Here is a 5,942-nt window from a genome sequence, read left to right on the forward strand (position 1 = left end):
GAATATTGGACGACGTGAAAAGCTATGTAGTGGTAGATGATGCGTAAAGTTGCACTCTTCGGGATTAACAGATCACTCTGATGCACAGTGGAGTTTTAACCATTGCCCCATCTATCAGCTAAGTAAACAGTAGCTTTGGTACTTCACCAGAATGCCTCCTTCTAAAGTCAGTTGGTGATTAATGGAAGACAGTTCAGATGGTTTTTCATGTACCTAGGTCACGACCAGGACCATGCAGTTGGGCGCTAATGATTGCATATGTTGTCATGGATTACGATAACACTTAAGGCAACAGTAATGGGAATAAAAGGCGGGGGGGTTGCGTTTTGACAACTTTTAAGAAACATAACTGAGTATTGATACTGAAAATAAAGTCGACACACTGCTAGTTGCTACTCGGAAATTTTATCAACTGTAAACGTCCTTTTAAGTTTTCTTTTGTTAGTCTTGGCGGATTTAAAATTGAATAAATATCGAACAGTTTACCAACTACTAGAAAAATTATCAAGCTTACTTCACGGAAACCGGTAAACCGATAATAAAATAATTTGACACAAACAAAATACATGGAGAAAAATTACCGAACACCGAGTTACCGACTACCAAGCTCGGTGTGAAGACCCCATACTTTAAAACTCGATCAAAATCTTCAAAAACATCAAACGAGTAGAGATCAACTATTTAAAAGCAGTTGTGTTTTAAATTGTAATTTTTAATTGTCGTTAACAATTGCAAATCCACTTTTATTAACCCAAATGCGATGTAGGTTCAATTTGGTTTTGTAATGTGTGGTCATATGTATTGGGCCGTCTGCATTAAACCTAAGCAAATGCTTTTTCTTAAAATTGCAGACCTTCAATTTGTTCAAATAAATTTAAGTGAAGGGTATGCAATTGCTTGGTTTTTACGCATATGGCTCATTGTATGTTATTTCGTTTGTATTTTTTATTTTGTTAAAAAAGTATAATAAAGAAAAATTTGACTTTTTTTAGGCCAAAATTTTGATGTTTTAGGGTAAATTGACGATTTTCAGCGAAAGCTTTCGGCAACGCTGATCACAACTACTTCATTATTACCTTCTAAGCCCTTGTGACCCGATGTTTTCTATGCAAATTCAACTCTTCACATACATATATTGATTTTGAATATTTTCGCCTTAGGTATCTCCTCATCGATAATGTTATCTTGTATGGTGAGCCGAAAAATCAATTTATCCAAAGGCTTATACCATTTTAAAACTATCTAGCCTAACCAACTAACTTACAACGACTATCATCGTGTATTAACGAAGATAACCCAGGAGGTGGAGTCCTATATGCCCTTCACTAACCGAGTATTATTCCTATCATTTGGCATCTACCATAATCTACCATATGCTTCAAAGAAGCAAAATTGATCTATTGAAGCGCACAAGGAAACATCCTTGTACTGCTGTATGGAAGGCCAAAGGAAAAAGCTGGATTAACGAGTGTGAGGATGTTATTCCACTAACCATGAAAGGGGTCTACATATAGTTTAAAGGATTTAGAAAATTCAAATTTTATGAAATGTTTAGAAAATGCACTGCTGTGGTATGAAAATATGAAGTTATAATATGTACCAGAGAGCTACTAGACAACTAAATGCATGATTCGCTCTGTCAAGTATTTGATTGGAAAAATATTTTAACTCAAGAAAGCTTGAAAAGATCTTGAAATATTCTATAAAAAATATGTAAAAGAAAAAAATCATTCCGTAAATCGGTTGAAGCATGAAAAACAAGAACTGATCAAAAAATTTAACGGCCGGTTTCACTAGCGATTTCAATGGAAACTGATTTTTTATTTTCCATCAATTTCCATATAAAATTCAAAAAATTAAAATCATTTTTCACTTAAATTGCTTTCGTTAAACTGGTTGTAAGACACCTAAATTTAACTTAATCTTCATAAAACCCTTAAAATGTCAAAAGACCCCAGAAAAAAACCAAAAAAAAATATCACAGTCTCAAAATGTTATAAAAAATTCCAGAACTTTGCCGAAAGCGCCGAGAAGCATTAAAAAAAAATTCCAATGAATCTTCAGCGTGATAGCATTGTGTTCACATTTTTCATCTTGGAATGTGTATACATACTCGTGTTGCTCTCTGTTTTAAATACCATTAAATACCATATCAACCCCAGTTTGTAAATATTAAAATAAAAACGCTCTTACAAAGTTCATTTATTGAGAGCATCAGATTTTTAATAAAAGAAAATTGCAAAATTTCCTGTAAATAAATTTTCTATACATATATATTGGTAAGCACCAACCTAATGTGCCAATTATATTTATTATGTTATAATGTTGGCGCATTTAGTAAAAGTTGCAGTTTGAACTGTCCACTGCACAGCTGTTACTCGTAACTCATCCGTGCGCCAATACATACTTAGGTGAGTGGTGCAGTTGGAGCAACTGTTCAAATGCATACTCGTATTTATGTACATACATACATACATATGTACAAAGGTGAATAAATGTGAATTCCTACATGCAGTTCCTTGCCTAATTGTATATGTATTTGCAGATGATCATCTACTTGCACGTAAGCATGTTTGCGGCATTCGCAATTCACATCAAATAGATACATAACTACCGACGCCGCATTTAATTACCTAAACATAAATATTGTACTAACATTTCAACAAAATTAAATGCGAATAATCAGAATTCAGTAGATGGCACTTGCTTGCATCTTTGCATCATTGGTCATGTAAGTACTTATTTCGGGAATTAATTAATGGTTATGACCGAACATTAAATTAATTGGATAATAACTCTATTAAAAATACAAAGCTGCAGACTTACTTACGCTTATCTCTCAATTTTATGCAAAGTAGATAATGAGTTCTATTTAGAACCGTTTGAAATTAGTACCAATGCGTAATCAACAGGTACATAACACTACCCATCTAGAAATGCAATACCACGTATAAGGTAGTACGAAAATTGCACAAAATAGTAAAAGAAGCACTGAATGTCAGAGACTGAAGACTCAGAGAGTCGGGGCTGTGGGGATCGAGAACCTTTGGGCATAGCTCAATCTTAGGCTTTACTTCGATAGGAAATAAAACCATGGACTATATGGTATCAACCCTCGATTTTGGCTTGAATGTACAAGTGCGGTTTCCATCCAGAAGGGAATGGAGAAGGGTCCAAGCTGCCGATAGGGAAGTCATCTGTCAACAACACTCACGGGTCCAAGATGGACTGCGGTGTAGGGACAGGGGTATATTCCGAGGAGCCAATAGGAGTCAATAGGTCCCTCCGGCTGGAAAACCATGCTAGCATATTTCAGGCTGAAGTTCTGGGCATCTGTGAAGCCTGTAGAATACTAGGGAATAGCGCTACCAGCAAAGAAAGAGCGGTTATTTACTCAGATAGCCAGGCAGCACTCCTGGCTATATCATCCACTGTAACTAAGTCCAAGCTAGTCAATGAATGCAAGATGGAGCTACGCTCAGCGTCTCAGTCAATGTCCATCTCTCTTGTCTGGGTTCCCGGCCATAGGAACATAGAAGGCAACGAGAGGGCAGACGAACTGGCCAAGGCGGGAGCTTGTTTGGATGAATCTGTAGCGGTGATACTGGGCTATCCCCTCAGACAAATTCAAACAGAAATCCAAAGTCCCAATGCACCAAAATGGCGCTTTTATGCGCTAATTGATTCCTGAGCGTGAGCTTAGGTAGCACTACAACCAACCAACCAACCAACAGTAAAAGAAACGTATTTTCTTCAAATGTTTTGAATAAATTTCCAACTGGGCTTACCACATATGAGTATCTACCAAATTGATTCATCATTAAATTTGCGGAGTAGGCGACCATTGAGACAGGCTAACTAAATCATACGTGGTATTACATAGGCCAATCAATGTCAAATCGACCATCATTGATTTGAATTAATTTGAATCGAACATTCCTTCAAAATGTCAGAATTTCCCGTATTAAAAAAAATAAAAATATATATTTAACAAAAATCGGAAAAAATAAAAAAATTATAGAATTACGAAATTCAAATTATCGTACAGGCAAAAACTTTTTGATATAAATTTTAGGGTTCATTTTTTTTACATAATACCTCTAACTGATCTGGAATTTTTTTTTTGTGCAAACTTTAATAATGTTGTGTTAAAAATTGTTTGTTTAATTTAAAAAAAAAAGATCCAAACCATTTTTTCAAAGTTCAAAAAGTCATACCGTCAGGATTTTTTAAGATCAGTTAAAGGTTTTTGTAAAGAAACATTGAGCTCTAACTATAAGTTTTTGAGATATTCAAAAAATAAACTTGCAAAACTCGGGAAATTTTGAACATTAGAATTTTTTTCGGTGGCTAGGGCGAAGATACTCCGGTGAAAAGATATTTAGTTTTGGTACATTTGGGTGGAAAGTGAAAACGCCCACGATCTTAATAGAAGGACCAAATGAAGAAGACATGTCTCTGTTGGTAAGACCGAAACTTCGCAAAGTGGAGGGGCAATTAGTGGCAAATAATTATTATCATATAAACAGGAAGTAGAAAAGCTTTCATGAAGAAAATCAGCTCAGCGCTTCGAAAATTTCTTAAGACCCTTTGAATAAAATATCAAGGAGCAGGAGATGAGTCGCCTGCGTCGTAACCATATTCGTCTCCGAGGTACGTCTTACCTATATACATTTTATACAGTAAATAAACCTCGATACTTCAGTGCTAACCGCAGTGATGACCGCTCTCCTCTAAATAGTATGGCCGATAATTTTTTAGCTTTCACAAAAGTGTACACAATGGATCCGAAGACAAGTTCCATTAATTTGATCGACACTACTCTTGGATGTGGGGCGCATACCGTTGGGTAGAGACAATTTATGATGGACACGTTTGGACTCGTGAGCTGCCGGGATCCACAGAATCTCGAAACGGATAAATTTAAACGCTTTGCCTGCAACATAGTCTTTCTCGCAATGGGAAAGAGGTGCAACGAAATCTTCTAAGGACTTAACCTAGACTGGAATAAACGAGATCTTAAAGGTTTTAAGCCGGGCACATAACACCCCGCTACAGATGACTGTTAAGAAGCCTGTACTACCCTACCACCATACTTTATATATGTATGTATGTATGTACAAAATTGGTTGAAGAAGCCAATTGGCAATGTTTAAATGTATTTTTATTAATGGTATTTATTCGTTTAATAAAGTTTTCCATTTGAAGGCCGCAAGAGAACGCGCAAAGTCTATAAACTTTCTAGATAGAAGAATAGATAGAAGGTAGAAGAATTGTGCGCCTTGTTGGTATTTTAGTATTTTAGAAACTTCACGCATTTCTCGACCAGTTCAAAGCTCCAGCGGCTGTCAAACCGCTGTTTCTTAATTCATTTCTGTGGTAAATCTTCTCAAACAGTGCCTCACAAACGGAGACCAACACAAAAGTACAGTACCTGCGCAATAGTAAAAAGCTCCCTAAAGCTTTAACCAACAAGCACTGCATTTTTAATCAATTCAAGCAAAAGAAAACAAGCAAATTTACGGCGTACAAGTCAACCCCAATAAACCGCCTACAAGAACAAAGATAACGGTGGAGTAAACAGTCTAACTACATATGGCTCCAGACTAAAGTTGTCACAACAGCTATGCCCCTCTTTATGGCTCCCATAAAGAAAGAGATGACAGAAAACATAACAGTAAAGAGTACTACTACAACTGAAAGTGACGCTGGAAAAGAGCGCCTACTGTGGTAGTCGGAAAACAAATGAGCAAACGACGGAAGTGAGTGCTGCATATGTATGTATGTCAGTGCACGGACTCCGAAAAAATTAATTTTGATAGATTTTACAAACAAAAAATGGTAGAACTTGGTAGATAAAAAAAATAAGGTGGTGTTATCGTAGCAGCTGGATTTTCGCCTCGGTAGTTCTTAATGTCAAAATGATGTATCTGCGTAATTCT

Source organism: Rhagoletis pomonella, unplaced genomic scaffold, assembly GCF_013731165.1.
Source record: "Rhagoletis pomonella isolate Grant_MI unplaced genomic scaffold, Rhpom_1.0 Rhpom_scaffold_00007, whole genome shotgun sequence".
Classification (NCBI taxonomy): Eukaryota; Metazoa; Arthropoda; class Insecta; order Diptera; family Tephritidae; genus Rhagoletis; species Rhagoletis pomonella.